Here is a 19,264-nt window from a genome sequence, read left to right on the forward strand (position 1 = left end):
TGGCCTGGAAGAGGAGCAACCCGGACAGAATCCGGTGCCCCGACCGGGACTAGAACCCAGTGTGCCGGCGCCGCAGGTGGAGGATTAGCCTAGTGAGCCGTTTGCAGACTACTCCTCGGGGGTTTTTGCAGGAGTCCCTCAGCCTGGGTTTGTCAGGGTTCCTCAGGGTGAGACAGGGTGGTGAATTTGGGAGAAAAGGGCCACAGAGTTGGTGCATCTTGCTCGTGGCCGTGTATCAGGTGTGCATGAGGTCAGCCCCTCAACACTGCTGGTGTTCACCTGGGTCCCTGGATAAAACACAAGGGTACTTCCAAAAGTTCCAGGAAAATGGAATTAAAAGAAAGTGTGTTTTGCCCCAAAAAAGAGAAATGCGTGCATAGTTTTCCCACAATGTACACTTTCCCTGTAGCATTCCCCTGTCCTCTCTCGCATTCCACCTCTGCGCTTTGTAAGCAAATCACTAAGCCCAGCCTACACCCATGAGGAGCGGGATTCAGCTCTGCCTCCTAGCGGGCGAGTGTCTTCATGAAATACTTGGAATTTATCTGAAAGGAAGATACGTTGGTGAACGTGGTTCACCTTGACATGTCTCACAAATTGCAAGGCAGCTTTTCACATCGTACAACCCAACACTGTATGATTTGACTCGCTCAGTTCATCGTCCTCTCCCCTCCCCCCAAGGGGTAAGAATTTAACTGTCTTGGTTTGGAGAGAATTCCAAGCCATTGAAAGAGAACCAACCCAACCTCTCTGTGTCGCAGCCTTGGCAGAGAGGAAGCCTTGGGAGAAAGTAGCCTTCTGCTATGAAGGGGTTGAGAAGCTCACCAAAAGTTCCGTGTCTGCAGCCAGGGGCAGGGCCACCATCGCTGGGATTTCTCCTGTTAGCTTGATGCTGTGATCCTCAGCTGTGCATCTTTGGGACATGAAGGATGAGGACTTGGACAGAGAAGCTCAGACCCAGGATTACCCCCCCACCAATCCACAGTCCATTCCCTAAGCTGAATGTCCTGAGACCAGGAGCAATGGAATGAAGAGATTGGGCAGCTGATGCTAACTTTTCTCTCAATTTTCATTCATGTTAAAAAGACCTCATTTTTTTCAAGGTATGCCTGTGGTCTAAGGGGATCTAAAATGCCCTCCGTAAATGACTAGGTAAACCATGCATCTGTCCTGCAACACTCTTCCCACCGCTGCCCCCAATCCACCCAGGACTGAGGCTCACTGCAGACAGCCTTCTCTAGCACCTCCACACCCCGCCAGACACCAAGCCCTGTCGTTTCTGTCTCTTACACACAATAATAGGCAATGAGGAGGCCTGACTCCCCAGGTCTGAGGCATTCAAACCCTGCACGTTCCAAAGAAAGGCCTGACGCTGCCTGGCCCCTGGGGGCTGCGCGCTGAGCCTTGAGGTAGCCAGCTGAGAAGTCTCTGCTTACCTGGAGCCCTGGGCCCTGCCGGGTGTTTCACACTGCCAGTGCAAATTACTCTGGGGGCTGCGGGCCGTGCAGCATCTGCTGGGCTTCTGCAGAGACAGAAGAACGAGTGACCACTTGTCAGCCACATGGGTGCTCCGTGCCTATGGGACCAAGCCCCAGCAAAATCTCTGATCACCAAGGCTCAGGTGGGCTTCCCTAGTTGGCAACACTCCCCTCCCCGCATGTGGTCCCTTGTCACTGCACGGAGGACCGGGTGCATCCATGAGCTGCCCCTGGGAGAGAAGACGCGCCAGCTCCTGCCTGTTTCTCCCTGGCTCTGCTCCACGTGTCTTCAGGGATGGTGGTCTGTGTCCTTTCGCTATGATAAGCCCTAACTATGGGTTTACCCACTTTGCTGAGCTCTGTGAGTCCGGGTGATCTTGGGGCCCCCAGCACAGCTGTGAGCCAGTTCTCTCCTCCCCGTCCTGGCATTGTCTCACTCAGGCTTTCCTTGCTTCTCACCTCTGAATGCCTCTCCTCCTCCAGGCTGGCGTTCTTCCAGCTCATCCCTGCACTGCTGGGCAAAGCGCGCAGGTGCACTGCCCAATGCCTTCTATGGATTTCTTCACTTGCAGAATAAAAGTTCCCCTCTGTGTAACACTTACGGCCTTTTGTAATGAGACCTGGCCAACCTCATGAACCTTGTGTCCCAGCCACGTTGTATATTTCCTGTGCTTTTTTTTTTTTTTTTTTTTTTTTTTTTTACAGGCAGAGTGGACAGTGAGAGAGAGACAGAGAGAAAGGTCTTCCTTTGCCGTTGGTTCACCCTCCAATGGCCACTGCGGCCGGCCACAGCTGCGCTGATCCGAAGGCAGGCGCCAGGTGCTTCTCCTGGTCTCCCATGGGGTGCAGGGCCCACGGACTTGGGCCATCCTCCACTGCACTCCCGGGCCACAGCAGAGAGCTGGCCTGGAAGAGGGGCAACCGGGACAGAATCTGGCGTCCCGACCGGGACTAGAACCCAGTGTGCCGGCGCCGCTAGGCGGAGGATTAGCCTAGTGAGCCGCGGCGCCGGCCTTCCTGTGCTTCTACACTTGGTATCGCTTCCCGCCTGCCTGCCTGCCTGCCTTTGCACACACCACGCCCCTTCCTACAAGACCTGCCTGCTCTTTTCCCTCGTCCAGCTCCTACCCATCTTGGCAAACCCAGCTCAGGTTCCAGCTGCCCTAACAGGCCCTCCCCCGTCACTCTACCCCGTGGATGTTTGCAAGTCAGCAGGGCACACAGTGCTCCCTAAGCGGAGAATGAATTTGGAGACCCTGCACTGAAGGAGGAAGCCCCGCATAGGAATAAAACAGCTCACTGTGGCGACTTCCACATAGTGAAGTGACACCTTGACGGTAGGGACTCCATTTTAGAGACTCCATCTTGAGAAGGCACCCCCCCCCCCAACACACACACCATGAGACTCTGGTCTGGAACTAGGATCTAAAACTCAGAGAGAGCCGGCGCCACGGCTCACTAGGCTAATCCTCCGCCTAGCGGCGCCAGCACACCGGGTTCTAGTCCCGGTTGGGGCGCCGGATTCTGTCCCGGTTGCCCCTCTTCCAGGCCAGCTCTCTGCTGTGGCCAGGGAGTGCAGTGGAGGATGGCCCAGGTGCTTGGGCCCTGCACCCCATGGGAGACCAGGAAAAGCACCTGGCTCCTGGCTCCTGCCATCGGATCAGCGCGGTGCGCCGGCCGCAGTGTGCCGGCCGCGGCGGCCATTGGAGGGTGAACCAACGGCAAAGGAAGACCTTTCTCTCTGTCTCTCTCTCTCACTGTCCACTCTGCCTGTCAAAAAAAAATAAAATAAAATAAAATAAAAATAAAACTCAGAGAGGAATAGTCCACTGCATCCCACTTGGCAGAACGTAGAATCTCCCTAGCATGATCGCTCAAGCTGAACATAGATAGGCTGCACCTGGACTAATGTTAAGATTGTAATCTATGTCCCACGTACGATTTAGGCCGATACCCGGATTAATGTCAAGATTGGAATTGGAATTGTTAAGATTGCAATTGGCATTGTCAAAATTATAGTCGATAATAGTTTTGCATATGCTTTAGGTTAAAATTGTAATTGGTGTTGTCAAGATTATAATTGATATTAGTTTCATGTTGGCCTTAGGTCAGCTTGACCCTAGTAACCATGCATTCTCCCCACCCGGGTCCTAGCCACCCTGTGTTCCCCCTCCCGTCCTTGTGGTCTTTGCCTTTATAAACCCTGCTGCTTTGGGCTTCGGGTCGAGAGTTCTCTGGGGCGTGAGCCCACTCTTGACCACCAGCAAGACTCTAAGTCCATCAGGGTGTGGCGCCCCTCTGCCAGCGCTCGCTCAGACACAGCAGGATCCCAGACCCGGACAGACAGGCCGTCTACGCAAGAGCTCTCGAAAGACTTTTCTGTATAGGGTGACCGAGGGGAAAGATTTTCTGCCTCCAGGGGCCATTTTTATAACGTGTCTTTATGTATGTTTGAGGACTCGTCCTGGGCACCCATCGCTGACCTTGCAGGCCTTACCAGGAAGACTTGTGACACCACGCCAGCTGTATGATCCGAGAGCAGCCTCCATAGACCAGCAGGTGGTCAGTGCTCTTCGGAGGTACGGGTGGGGTCAAACGGGGGAGCAGGGCTCCAAACGGCCTGACCGTGGCTTGGGGTCTTCCCTCCGCCTGGAGCCCTGAGCACTCCACTGTGCACACACAGCTCCAGCTCCTGTTTGCTCCGAGCCTTGTCTTCCCAGCCATGACGCGCCGTGCTGAGTGGTGAGACAGAGTCTGGCTCTCCCGTGGGGGCGGATGCCTGTGGCTCTGTCATCCCAGGTCCCTGCCGAGCTCAGCATCAGCACTCGGCGCTTCCTACCGTGAGCGCCTGTACAAAGCCCTCACCCCGCGCTCCCGTTCCCCGGGGATATCTCCCTCTGCCAGGCTGCGGCAGCAATGGCGTCCCTCCCATACTGGGCTCCTGGGTCTTCTATCACAGGGGCCCAAACCTGGCTGGCTTACGGTTCTGGAGCCCGGAAGTCCAAAATCAAGACGTCGGCCAGGCTGTGCTCCCACTGAAGCCTCTCTGGAACACTCCCTCCTCACCCCTCCCTGTCTTCTGGGCCTGACGCATGCCTTGGTGCTCCTGGCTTATGGCTGCATCACTGCCCCTCTGCCTTCACTGCTACCTTGTATCCGCCCTCTCTCTCTCTCCAAATGATCTTAGGAGATGCCAGTTATATTGGATTAGGCACCCCCCACCCCTCCAGGATGACCTTATCTTTTTTTAAAAAAAGATTTGTTTATTTTATTTGAAAGGCAGAGCTACATAAAGAGAGAGACAGAGACAGAGACAGAGACAGAGAGATCTTCCATCTGCTGGTTCACTCCCCCAAATGGCCACAAGAACCAGAGCTGGGCAAGACCAAAGCCAGGAGCCAGGAGCTTCTTACAGTCTCCCACATGGGTGTAGGGACCTAAGCACTTGGGCCATCCTCTGCTGCTTTCCCAGGTGCATTAGCAAGGAGCTGGATTGGAAATGGAGTGGCCAGGACTCGAACCAGCGCCCATATGGGATGCTGGCGTTGCAGGCGGCAGGTTTACCTGCTACACCACAGCACTGGCCCCACCTCTTCTTAATGTTTTACATATTTAACAAGGCTATTTCCAAATAAAGTCACAATCTGAGATTCTGGAGGCTAGGACTTCAATATATTTTTTTTAAGATTTATTTATTTGAAAGGCAGACTTACAGAGAGGCAGAGGAAGAAAGAGAAAGAGAGAGAGAGAGAGAGGTCTTCCATTCATTCCCCAAACGGCCGCAACAGCCAGAACTGGGCTGATCCAAACCCAGGAGCCTAGAGCTTCTTCCAGTTCTCCTTCACACATGCAGGGGCCCAAGGACTTGGACCATCTTCTGCTGCTTTCCCAGGCCACAGCACAGAGCTGGATCGGAAGTGGAGCAGCCGGGACTCGAACCGGCGTCCCTATGGGATGCCAGCATTGCGGGCGGCTGCTTTACCCACTTCACCACTGTCGCTCCCCGTCTTCGTGGAGGAACGACACAGGACCCTGCGCTGTTCTTTCGTCTGCTCGGCCCTCCCCGGGTTTGCTGCTGGCTCTTCCCGGGTTGGCTACTGACCCTTCCACCTCTGTGGAAGGGCGGTTCCCTCTAGCCACTTTCCCCACTTCCACGGGGGAGCGGCACACCGCCGGCCGGCTCTCTCGGGGGCTGCACAGGTGTTCCTTCAGATAGATGTTCCTCTTAGATGTTCCTGGTGCATGTTGTCTCTCTCCTCCTTTATAGTCCTCTTCCACCAATCCCAACTCTGCTACCCACACGCTGAGTACGCTGCTCTCCTCCAATCAGGAGCAGGTCCTACAGTTTATTGGTTGAACTGGAGGGAGCTGTGTAGAAGTTGTTACTCCCTTCTCAGTGCCATATTGTGGGAAAGCAGATGCATAGAATAAGTCTTAATTCCAGTAACAGTCTAGTCCGAGTTGCTCCCAGTTGCTCCCCACAGATCCCCCTTTCTTTTTATTTTTTGGCGTTGATACGCGCCTGTCTTCAGTGCCCCGCGGCACACACTCTGCTCTGCTTGCTAGAGTTGCCCACAGGTGCTTACAAGCCCTACCAATCAGGCAAACCGAATCCGGGTCCTCTCTTCGCCATGTTGTGAGGAGGTTTTTAGGTGCTGATGCGTGCCTGTGTTCGGTGCCCTGCAGCGCATGCTCTGCTCTGCTAGAACTGCCTGCAGGTGCTTATCGCCTTACTAATCAGGCAGACCGAATCCAAGCCTTCTCATTGCGGTATTGTGGGGAGACTTATTGATGTTAATTCGTGCCTGTCTTCGGTGACCTGCGGCGCATAAGCTGCTAGCCGCCCGCAGGTGCTTATTGTCTTACTAATCAGGCAGACCGAATCCAAGCTCTCTCATTGCTGTGTTGTGGGGAGGCCTTATTTTTCCCTATTTCTCTACCTCCGGGCATTCCTATTTCTCCTATTTTACTTCTATCTACCAGCATTCCTATTTCTCTCATTTTACTTCTAAACTTCTGTTTCTCTTATCCCTGTGGCTTCCCGGCGCCCGCCCCGAGGCTGCTTCTCGGCGGCTTCCGGGCTCTGAGCCGCTTCAGCCCACGCTTCTCTCATCTGCGCGGCTTCCCGGCTTCGCGCGCGCACTCTGCGGTCTCCGTGCCCCTTTGAGTCTGCACCACGGCCTCGCGCTAGCCCCGGGTTCCCTATCTACTTGTGCCCCACGCGCTCTCTCTGCGCGCGGCGGCTTCCACGAGTCACACAGCACAGCTCACGTTTCCGCCACCGGTATTCAGTCCAAGTTCCCCGGGCTAACCTGGCGAATTCAACCCAGCTCACGTCTACGCCCTTCAGCTTGGCTTCCCGTCCTTTGCTCCCCGGGCTAATCTGACGGATTCCAACCTGGCGGCCCACGTCTCTGCCTCTGGTTCCAGATTTTCACCTTTTGCTCCCCGGGCTGACTCGACGAATCCCAAGCTGGCTTACGTCTCCGCCTCGGCCTGCCCCCGCGGCTACATCCTCCCTAACATTTTTCTCTACCCGGTATGTTTCCTAACTTTTCTTCCAACAATATTCCCCTCTCATTTCTCCTGGCCTCTCCCCACAGTCCATATCCAAGTCTAAGTTTCTTCTAGGTTTTCACTTCCGCTTTCAACCCTAACATCCAATCCTAACTTCTTTCCCACAGTCCATATCCGAGTCTATGCCTAGGCTTTCGATAGCTTCTTCCGGCACCTTTTCCGTCCAGCTTTTCCCTAGGCTCTTTGCTAGTCTCTCTCTCCGGTATTTCCCCACTTCTTCCAGTTTCTTCCCTCTTAAGTTTCCTATCCGAGTCACGGCACTATTATGTCGCTCCCCCTCTTCGTGGAGGAACGACACAGGACCCTGCCTAGGCTTCACATCCAAGTCACGGCACCATTATGTCGCTCCCCGTCTTCGTGGAGGAACGACACAGGACCCTGCGCTGTTCTTTTGTCTGCTCGGCACTCCCCGGGTTTGCTGCTGGTTCTTCCCGGGTTGGCTACCGACCCTTCCACCTCCGTGGAAGGGCGGTTCCCTCTAGCCACTTTCCCCACTTCCACGGGGGAGCGGCACACCACCGGCCTGCTCTCTCGGGGGCTGCACAGGTGTTCCTTCAGATAGATGTTCCTCTTAGATGTTCCTCGTGCATGTTGTCTCTCTCCTCCTTTATAGTCCTCTTCCACCAATCCCAACTCTGCTACCCACATGCCGAGTACGCTGCTCTCCTCCAATCAGGAGCAGGTCCTGCTGTTTATTGGTTGAACTGGAGGCAGCTGTGTAGAAGCTGTTACTCCCTTCTCAGTGCCATATTGTGGGAGAGCAGATGCATAGAATAAGTCTTAATTCCAGTAACAGTCTAGTCCGAGTTGCTCCCAGTTGCTCCCCACACACCACAGCACCAGTCCCTTCAACATATCTTTTTTGAGGGGGCCACCAGCCAGCCCCTCACACCATCCCGGTGGTAGCATTTCCCACACCCCACCTGATGTTCCAGGTAAGACACACTTGTCTGTCGCCTCCACTGAATTCTGGGCTCCTTGAAGCCAGGGCAGACCCTAAGCATCTGCAACTTCCATGAAACGCCCAGCACGGGCAGGGGAGTCGCAAACATTCCAGAAAGGGCATTTCCAGAGCGCTGCTCGTGCTGCGGGAGGGGCTGCTGGCCTGCCTCCCTCTGTCCTCGGCCTGGATGCTGGTCCTGCTTCCCACGGCGCCGGGCTCCCCCGTGGGGAAGCCTGGGCCTGACTTCCTTTCCCCAGGCTGCTGGTAGGGTGATCCACCTCAGACCCCGGCCCCCAGCACCCCATCCTCAAATGCCGTCCCCTCCCCTGTGGGCCCCTGTGCCATCCATTTTCCCCAGGTTGCGAGAAAGCAGGAGGTCCCCAGGGCTGGGTGGGGCCGGCAGCGTGTGGATGGGTGGGGCTGAGAGAGAGTGGCAGTGGAGGGCACAGCTAAAGAACAGAACGAGGAGGGAGTGGGGGCGGATGGAGCCAGGGCTGGTGGCAGTCAAGGCTTCTGGATGGTGGGCGAGGGGCTGAGCAGAGAGAGTCCAAGGGGACTGCCCCTAGGGGCCACAGTAGGCGGGACATCGTTGGCCACCTGGGTTACTGGGCTGCCCTGCTGCTAGGGGGACCTGCCCTGGTGTGTCCACTCATGTCCCAGCCGGGGCAGCACCTGCAAGTTACTTGACATTTCCCCCTTTCAGATCCCCCAGGGAAACGACATCCACCCTCGCTGGTTATTGGCAGTCTCGCCGAGGCCACAAATCCGAAAGCCTGACCCAGTGGCCAGCGTAGAGCTGGCCCTCCCTAAGGGAACTGTCCGGCCCGGTAGCTCCGAGTTAACAGGGCGCCCGGACTCCTGGGGCCCTCCCGGGCTCCCTCCCCATACCTGGTCTCTGGGGCTGGCAGGGGCTGGGATGCCCTCTGACCCCCTGTGAGCTTCCCAGCCGCTTGGCCTCAGGGCCCAGCGAGCTCCTCCTCCGGAGGGGACGGGATGGGAGGGGCGAAGAGAACAGCAGGGGTGGAGACAGGCTTGGGCTGCGGGAGTGCTGGGGGTGGGAGTGGCCCTCACGGGAGGTAGGTTATTTGCTCCTCATTATAGAAGCCACTCCTAAAAGCAGCCCTGGAGCAGCCATCCAGCTCGGCACTTACGACACCTGCGTCTCACCTGGGTTCATTTCCGGGCTCTGGCCTCTGACTCCAGCTCGCTACTAATGCTCACGCCGGCAGGCAACAGTGACAGCTCAAGTAGTTGGGTTCCTGCCCCCTGGGTGGACTCCCTGCTCCCAGCTTAGGAAAGAGCCCCGGACGTCGTGGACATCTGCGGAATGAACCAGCCTAACGGCACTCTCGCTATTCTCTGCTTCTCAAATTAAAAAAGAAAAAAGTTTTATGGAGAAAGAGGTCATGCAGGTCCCGGAGGACCTGGGGGTCCCGCGTCCTCTGAGGTGACGCTCACCAGCCAGTGTTCCTCCTAACGAGAGGACAGACAGAGCCAGAGAGCCCCAGGTGCCCACAGGGGAGGGGGCGCTGTCAAAGGGCCAAGGAGTGGTCGAGGCTTGACCTTGAGAACCCTTGTTCTGCTGGCTCCACAGGGACTGACTCCTCAGTCCACGCTAATTGGATTAGCAGAAAATGGCAGCCGTAAATGGACAGCCAGCCTAACTGGTTAAATCAGCTTAAAATCAGAAGTGGAATGAAGCGCCTCGTTGCTGGAGGAAGAGCGAGATTTCTGCAGACAGAGCACAGCGGGCAGGCCCCGCCTCCTGCAGAGACAGCAGCGAACAAGTGATCCCGGGCCAACGTCACCCACAGGAGGAAGCCACTCCTCAGAGGGCGGGGAGACCTCACGAGGAGTTTGCATGTGGATCTGAAGAGAGGTCTGAGGACGTGCAGGGGTCCACGGACGGAGGAGCTAGGGAAGAGGGTGAAAGACACGGGCTTGGGGGTGCAAGAGACCAAGGTTCTGATTGTGTGCCAGGGATGCACGGTGCACTCTGTGAGACTCGGTTTGCCCGGAGGAGCTCTCGGGAGGACTAAAAACAGTGATGTGCACTTCCTGGCCCCTGATGGGCCTCTCGGAATCGTAACCCCACGAGGAGAAGCGCACTTGCGGCTGAGAGTTTGTACTAAAACTAAGGCTGTGCTAGGAGAGGGCTGAAGTGCGGAGAACCTGTCTGGGTTTCATCCAGTCCTCGACTTAGCAACTGCGGGACCCTGGGCTGCTTCTTTAGCGCCCCTGAAACTGTCAAATAGGAGCAGTGAGAGCACAGCCCTTTAGGGTTTTGTGATGATGCAAACGCACTCGAATGTCCCCACAGAATGAGCCATCGGTAAAAGACAGCTGTGGGCACTACTGTCATTGTCCTCATTGGGAAGAGGACTGGAGGGAGCAAGGCTGAGAACAACAGCTCGTGTCTGGCCTTGTCCTACCTTGATGCTGTGTGTCGATGGCTTTATCTGTGCGTTGCCTCTCCACACTAGCATACGAGCTCCAGTGAGCGTGAGCTCCCTGTCTAGTTCCTGCTACAAGCGCAGTATCCAGCAGACTATCTGACACACGGTGTGGGCTTCACAGACACACATGTAGGGTGGGTGGATGCTTGCGCAGATGGATGGACAGATGGATCGAGGGGTAAATGAATGGATGGGTGGTTGGACAGAGAGATGAGTATATGCTTGGAAGGAGGGAGGGAGGGATGGATGTATTGATGAATGGTTGGGTGGGTGGGTTCTGGGATATGTTTGGAAGGATGAGTGGAAGAGTGGATGGATGGAGGGATGGATGATGGATGGATACATGCTTGGTCGCTTGGTTGGGGAAAAGCATACACCACGTGCATTGCAGGGAGCACCCCGGCAGGGATGTGGCCACAGCCCAAGTGCAGCTGCTGAAGCTCCAGAAAGGTTTCCAGCAGTGGCCCTGGCAGAGAGCAGCAGGAACGCAGCAGGTGGGAGCTGCAGGTGGACGGGAGAGGTGGCAGGCGCAGTGCACCCAGCTCCTGAGCGCCGGCCCTGAGGGCAGGACCAGCTGGGCCTGCAAGGAGCTCCTCGCCAGCCCCAGCCCCAGCCCCCAGCGCTGGGGGGCTTGGACCCCCACACAGACACGGCAGACGGGGGCCTGGACAGGGCATCCAGAAGTAGTGGTGTGGCCTCACTGCCTGCTCAGGCTCTGGTCATCCTTTAACTCCCTTTTCTGAGTGTCAGGAGACCTGAGGTCAAGCCCTGGTTCTGCCACTCACTGCTGCGTCTCATGGGCCAGCTACGATGCCTCGATTTGCACATCTGTAGAGTGGGCACGGCAAGACCTCTCTTCCCAGCTATAGTGAAGATTAGATCCAGCTAGGCAGAGCACGCCACAGCACCCAGTGGAGAGGAGACACTTGACACCAGTAGCTGACATTATAATCACTATCGTAGTTACCATTACTAATAAAATGGCACGTCGTAAGTTGTTAGAATGCCCACTGCAGCCCAAAGAACCTTCTCTTGTAGCAGCTTTTTCTGTCTGAGCTGCAAGTCCCCTGGGGAGCGTGGTCCCTGAAATGACCCCTGTGTGGTTCTGCTTTCCCCCTCCCCCGCCCCTCCCTCCCCTTCCCAGTCTTTTGGGGAACCTTGCACAGGTCTCCCCATCTGTAAAGACAGGTCCAGCACCACTGCAGGGAGGCCAGCGCCCCGAGCGTAGACTTCCGGCCTCCAGGAAGGTGAAGCATCAACCCCTGTGCCTTATAAATCACCCAGGCCGCGGCGTCTGCTCCAGCCGCAGGAAACAGACACTGGTCTGGAGGAGAGCAGGGGAGTGGGGGAGTCCCCAGGGTGGGGGGCGAGCTGGACGTTGCAGGGACCACCCACTGAGGAGGGGCTGTAGAAGACAGGACACAGTTCGCATGCCCTCTTCCTCCAGACAGAGAGTCATGCTTCTCCAGACGGGCCGCGCAGGTGCCTGAGGTCGGGTGAGACCCCAGCAGGAAAGAGGCCATGGTCAGGGCTGTCCCGCAGAGGTCAAGCCTAGGCGGCGCTGTCCTAACCGTGGCCGGCCCAGCATGCCGAGGCAAGGCGTGCTCATCTGCATTTTACAGCTGGGGAAACCGAGGCCCGGGGAGTTTAAGTAACTTGCCAAAGGTCATGCCCGTCCCTGGAGGATGGCAGGGACTCGAGACCAGGCCCCGCTGGCCACTTGAGGCCCCTCAGCTGAGACTCGGATCAGAGCACTTGCTAAGTTTACTGAGGCCATGTACAAGGCAGGGACCACACGAGAAGCCCTCGATGCTGACCGAAAAGCCGTCTTAAGGAGGGCGTGTTTTCATTCCCACTTACAGATGGACACCTGGGACGGTGCTGGTTGGGGGTCACGTGGTCGCTTGGTGCCATTCCTGTGACCACCCCTCGCTGCTGTCCCCACCCCGCGGTGTGTCCCAGCTCTAGGTGACATCACAGCATTTGCAGACCTGGACGCACGGAGGAGGAAGTCCGCTTGCTTTTGCTACAGCACTTCCGCATAATCAACCTTCTCAGAACCTCAAGGGCACAGAGCAGTGATCGTGGACTTGGTCATGTGTCTGCAGCTGGGCGTGGCACAGCCGCACTGGGCTCAGCTGCGGGTGGCTCTGCAGCAGGGGCCTCTCACCCTCCCCCTGGAACCACCAACCGCCCAGAGCCACCTTCTCCTGGGGGTGGCACAGGCAGGATGGGCAGGTGGAAACTCACGACAGCAAGCACAGTTCAGAGCCGTGCAGAGCGTGAGGGCGGGGATTTGGGGCTGGCGCTGAGGCGTGGTAGGTTAAGCCGCTACCTACAATGCCGGCATCCCACATGGGCGTCAGTTCTGCTCCATTTCCAATCCAGCTCCCTGCTGATGGCCTGGGAAAGCAGCAGAGAATGGCTCAAGTCCTTGGGCCCCTGCACCCACTGTGGGAGACCGGGAAGAAACCCCTGGCTCCTGGCTTCAGCCTGGCCCAGCCCCAGCCATTGCGGCCAGTGAGGAAGTGAACCAGGGGCTGGAAGATCTCGCTGTCTCTCCCTCCCTCTCTCTCCGTAACTCTGTCTTTCAAATATATAAAATATTTTTTAAAAAGAATTGGCCAAGAGGTGGCAGGAGCGCTCTGGAGACAGAACCTGGCACGTGGGGAGTGCTCATCAATCAGGAGCCGCCAGCCCCCAATCCCCAACCCTCCCCCACCCCATCACCACTGAGGTCCCCACTTTTCAATGCAGGAAACACAGCCCAGAGGCAGCATTGGTTGTCACCTCCTAAATGACAGAGCCGACAGAGCCCGCTTTTCTGGTTCCTGAGTCAGTGTGCCATGCATACAGCAAATGCTCAATAAATGCTCCTTGCCAACCATCTGAAACCCAGCAGGCATCTACCAAGCTGTGGAGCCCGCAGGACCAGCCAGGGTGGGACGCCAGAGGCCTGGAGCCCGAGCTTCCTCCGCCATGCGCCCTGGCTCCCGGGGTCTCCACTGGCTTTGAACCCACTCGGCGCAGCTCCCCGCCTGGGCCAGGGCTGTCACACCCGGTCATGGTGCGGACCGTTAATAGAGCAAATCGAATGCCAACGCTGAGTCGGCTGCCGGCGGCTACCTGGCTGGGCTCCTCCGCAGCTGGCTTTCAGCTGTCCCAGGGCCCGGGGGACCTGCTGCCTGCCTTCCCCAGGGAACCTGCTCCATCCAGAGCCTTTGCCAAGACAGGGAGGCCACGTTTGGACATTTGGTGAACACTCTTGTTAACAAATCGCACCCAGCCTCACCTCTGAGCGGGCCTCCCTACGGTGCAGCGGAAGGCTCCTGGGAGTTGGGGGAGTTGCGGCTGTGATGCGGCCGAGTCCAGGCAGAGCCAGGCCCCGGGCAGGTTGTACCGCGCGCAGAAGGCAGCTCAGACATTGGCCCACTCAGCTCCAGTCTCAGGGGCGTCCCTGGCAATTGCCCCATGTGTAAGGCTCTGGGCCAGACATGGGTCCCGGGACACAGGCACAAAACCAACATGGCCCTGGCGATCTGGGCACAGAGAGGGCATGAGGGACACACAGCCTCCCTGGTCAACTCAGCGGGCGAAGACGGTTCAGAGAGGAGGGCGGCAGCACAGCCTTGGGAAAGCCTTTGGCGATGGGTAGTGTCTGAGTGGGTCTTGATGGTTGCGTAGGAGTTCAGCAGCCAGCAGCAGAATGAGAAGTGTAATTAAGGCAGGGAGGCGGGGCTCCCAGGGCATGTACAAGAAGCAGCGCTGTTGCCAATTTGGCTACACAGGTAATACTGACCAGCATCCTCTCTGACGACCAAATCCAGGAATGCACAGAGAAAATGATCGCAAGCTCGCCGGAGCCCCAAGCTGCGAATTAGATGGGCGATCCACCAGCCCCTGGGGAGGGGCCAGCAGACTGTCACCAAGACCGTGGGCCCTGGGGACTCCCCTCCAAACGCTGCACTACCCGTCCTCACAGCACCTTAGGAGGGAGGGAGTGCGAGCCCACTTCGCAGAGGGGGGAAGGGAGGCCCAAGGCTTTGAGATGGGCAGCGACTTGGGCACAGTCTCAGCGTGCGCAGGCCCGGAAAGCAGCCAGCCCACGGAGGAGGCGTTGCCCGTGCACTCACACCAGCTCAGCGTGCCTTATCACTGAGGCTGGAGCGGGACTGGCGCATGCGCCACTGAGCTCAGCAGACCAGCGCCGTCCCAGCAGCAGAAAGCAGGGGAGGCTTCCCGGAGGAGGGGTGCGTGTCCTGATTCTGCAGGAGTCTCTGTGTGCAGGAAGTGGAAGGCAGCCAGGTACGCAGGACAGCTGTGCCACGGCACAGAGGCGCGAGATGCACACGGATCCAAGGTGGTTCCTTGGGCTCAGGGCTCCCGCTCCTCACCCCTGCGCCGCTGCCTGGCCCACAGCAGGTGCTCGGTGAGGGCTGAATGGACCAGCAGTGCTGCTTAGAACTCAGGGAGATGGCAGAGGATGGCCCCGGGTCCCCCCACCCCCATGGAGGCCAGGATGGAGTTCCTGCTCCTGGCTTATGGCAGTGATGAAGAGACGAACAGAGGGAGGAAGCAGCAGGCAGCCAGGAGATGCCAGGAGGCCCCAGACCAGGCTTCTCGGCCACAGCACACAAGGGCCCCGGGGAGAAGAGGGTGGCCCCTTCCGGGGAGCAGTGAGAGCGCCCGGGCCCTTTGGAAGCCCCGGGCCGGAGGACTCCCCGCCAAACTTAGCCGCTTAGGGAAGGAGGCGCGGGTCGCCGCGCGGTACATGGTTGTGCAGCGCCCTCTGATGGTGAGATCTCGAACTGCACGCACCTGTTGCATGCCGCGATATGGGCCGCCCGCCCGCCCTCCTTCACCAAGTGCAGGACACACAGACGCGACCAGCAGCCTGGGCGCTAAAGCCGGGGTTAGTTTTGGTGCCGGATGATCACACCTCGGGTCATTTTAGACAAGCGCTGCATTTGAAAGAATCATTGAACAAACAGGTAGCACTTATACCTGCTAGGCGGTTTTCAGCACTTCACAAATGCCACCCAACGTGTCATTCAGTTTTCCAGATGAAGAAACTGATGCCTGGGCTCACCGCTGACCCTCCCCGAGCGGCAGCCTGGCTTCGGGGTTTGTGTGCTCCTAACCCTGGGCCACAGCATTTTAGTAGAGCAGTTTTATTTTTGTTTTAATTAATTAATTAATTTGAAAATCAGAGTTACATAGAGGAGAGGCAGAGAGAGAGAGAGAGAGAGAGAGAGAGAGATATCTTCCTTCTGCTGGTTCACTCCCCCAAATGGCCACAACAGCCAGAGCTGAGCCGATCCGAAGCCAGGAGGCAGGTGCTTCTTCCAGGTCTCCCATGTGGGTGCAGGGGCCCAAGGACCTGGGCCATCCTCCACTGCGCTCCCGGGCCATAGCAGAGAGCTGGATCGGAAGTGGAGCAGCAGGGACTTGAACCGGTGCCCATATGGGATGCCAGCACTGCAGGCAGTGGCTTTACCCGCTAGGCCACAGCACCGGCCGCTAGAGAAACTTTATTGATGTGTGAGTCACGGGTCAGGCGGTTTTCCTGTTCACGGTATGCAATTCCGGGGGTTCTAGATATCCGCAGACGATGCAGCTCTCAACACAGTTGTAGGGCGCATCCATCACCCCACAGGAAGTCCCCAACTGGGGCACTGGCAGGTTAAGCCACGTCTGCAGCGCTGGCCCCCTCATTTTATCTTTTTTTTTTTTTTTTTGACAGGCAGAGTGGACAGTGAGAGAGAGAGACAGCGAGAAAGGTCTTCCTTTGCCGTTGGTTCACCCTCCAATGGCCGGCGTGGCCAGCGCACCGCACTGATCCGATGGCAGGAGCCAGGAGCCAGGTGCTTTTCCTGGTCTCCCATGGGGTACAGGGCCCAAGCACTTGGGCCATCCTCCACTGCACTCCCTGGCCACAGCAGAGAGCTGGCCTGGAAGAGGGGCAACCGGGACTAGAACCCGGTGTGCTGGCGCCTCAAGGCGGAGGATTAGCCTAGTGAGCCGGGGCGCCGGCCCCCCTCATTTTATCTCTCTCATATGTTTTGCTTTCTGTTCCCCATTTTTGAAATTTATGCGTCAGAAAAACTAAACCATCCTGTGTATTTTTCTTCATTCATGGAATATGTATATACACAATGCTTAGTCCTGATGATCATCTTACAAAATCAATGCCATTGTTTTGATTTCTTGCACTTGATGACCACATAAGTGTTCTCAAATTCAAACATCAAAATTCAAAACTTCACACCTACATTCATTTGCCAAAGATTGTGGTACATTTTTATTATAATCCTTGCTTCATAGATAACTCATATTTTACCTGGTTATATCACACAATTGCAATCAAATTAAGAAAAACAAGTATTAATTCAGCTTGCTTTACAATTTGTAAGTGGACACATGGTTTACTGTAATTTTATCTGAACTGTATTTGATCATTCGTCTTACAAGATGCTTTCCATAGTGTGCTGCTCAGTCATTTAAAAGATAATGTGCCTTTAATTACCAACTAGGAGGTTTATGTAATTGAATAATGAAGTCACAGGGGCTTTTTTTTCCTGACATGAAATAAATCTGATTTAGCCGGCACCACGGCTCACTAATCCTCCACCTTGCAGCGCCGGCACACCGGGTTCTAGTCCCGGTCAGGGCACCGGATTCTGTCCCGGTTGCTCCTCTTCCAGGCCAGCTCTCTGCTGTGGCCCGGGAGTGCAGTGGAGGATGGCCCAGGTGCTTGGGCCCTGCACCCCATGGGAGACCAGGATAAGTACCTGGCTCCTGCCATCAGATCGGCGCAGTGCGCCGGCCGTGGCGACCATTGGAGGGGGAACCAATGGCAAAGGAAGACCTTTCTCTCTCTCTCTTTCTCACTGTCCACTCTGCCTGTCCAAAAAAAAAAAAAAAATCTGATTTGGTTCAATGAGATGAAGCTGAGTACTTCAGCCACTTGGACATTCTCCCAAGATAGCATGTGCTAGAACTCTGCAGGGCCATGCTTTTGACAAAAATGTATTTAAAGGAGGTTATATGGTAAACACACCTTATTTAAGATTTATTTCTTTATTTGAAAGTCAGAGTTACGGGTAGAGAGAGATCTTCCACCTGCTGGTTCACTCTCCAGATGGCCAGAGCTGGGCCAGGCTGAAGCCAGGAGCCTGGAGCTTCCTCCAGGTCTCCCAAGTGGGTGCAGGGTCCCAAGCACTTGGGCCATCCTTTGCAACTTTCCCAGGTGCATTAGCAGGGTGCTAGATCAGAACTGGAGCAGCCAGGACTTGAACCAGCGCTCACATGGGATGCTGGCACTGCAGGTGGCAGTTTTACCTACTGTGCTACAGCACCGGCTGTGATAAACACATCTTTTGAAAAACCTTGTTCTCTCTGAAGGCATGGTAAAGTTATGATTTTAAAATAGTCGCAGACATTTCTGAGGCCGTCAGTTTACCCGCGAGCAGAGAAAGGCGTGAGAGCGCAGCAGGTAATCCGTGGCACTTTAGCTACGCTGGGGGCTGCCCTTCCTGGGAACCGAGAAAGCGCGTGGCCCAGAGAACTGCCCCCGCGTGGCTGTGCCCGTCCCACGGCTCCGAGTTCCAGTCACAGTGGTGTGTCCCCCACAGCTCCTACCTCATCTGCACTGCTAGCCCACCTGCCTAGAAAGTTCTTGCGCTAGGTATGGAAATCACTCAGCCCACCTTCCTTCAGCTTTTACCCAGGTGTCATCCCCTTCATGGTGGTCTCCCCTACCACGCCTGCGCCTTACCCTATCTCGTTTCTCACCATGTGGCACGCTACGTATTTTACTTGTTTATTAGAAAATCCATTAGGAAAAGGACTTCTGTCTGCTTGTTCACTGCCCTGGGGAGAGCCTGCCTGGAGCAGTTGTTTGCTGATGCTGTTTGCTAGGCAAAGCGGTCTGACCTAGGAGAGGTGTGAGTAAGCACACCTTTCTATGGGTGGCACACACCACAGAGTGCACCTACCCAACGAAGATGGCCGCCTCGTTGGACCATAGAACACTCTGGGAGCACTGCCACATGTACAGTCCACTGTTGACCACAGCCTGTTTATACATACAGGTGTATGTCTGCACACACCGGTAGCAGACACGGGCAGATGTAAAATCTACATGCAACTATGCACACTCGGGTATTTACATCCGATGCTGTGTTTGAATCCCTACATAAAGGAAGCCTAGGCAAATCACCAGAATAAATACGCAAGAATAACTGATGTGACTATTGACCATTTCTGTCCCCTCCCCAAGGCGGAAGGCTTCCTGACCATCAGTCCCTGAGCCCCCTCTCTCAGGGGAACCCGTGGATAGAACTGAGGCAAGCGAGCGTGAAGTTTATCTGCGTGGTAAACCGGCCAGGGGGCGCAGGCAGGGGCTGGGGGCTGCAGAGTGCTGCGCGGGCTTGCCCCCCGAGGCCCGCCCCGGGTCAGAGCCGGAGTCCTGGGTGTCGTGAAGGGGCCGCCGTCCTGGCCCGGTCCCCCGGGCGGAGCTCGCCAGAGCGCAGACCTTCCCCCACGCCGCTGCGGGACGACAGACAGCAGGAGGGGTGTGCCTGCGGCGCGTGAGCGAGTGAAACGCTCTAGCGCTTCGGAGCGGATGCCCGGTTCATCCCCGTCTCCCGGTCGGCGGGGCGGGGCGTTCGGGGCCCGCGCTCGGAAGTTCTCCCACCCTGCTGCTGTCCCGGGGGATGTAAGACGACAGACTTTAACCACGAGGGCTCAAGACTCAGAATCTTACTACGACCATCGGGAGCCATCAGGAAGAAACAGGCTGACAAATC

The sequence above is a fragment of the Oryctolagus cuniculus genome, chromosome 20, assembly GCF_051225735.1.
Source record: "Oryctolagus cuniculus isolate XC-2025 breed Fujian yellow rabbit chromosome 20, ASM5122573v1, whole genome shotgun sequence".
Taxonomy (NCBI): domain Eukaryota; kingdom Metazoa; phylum Chordata; class Mammalia; order Lagomorpha; family Leporidae; genus Oryctolagus; species Oryctolagus cuniculus.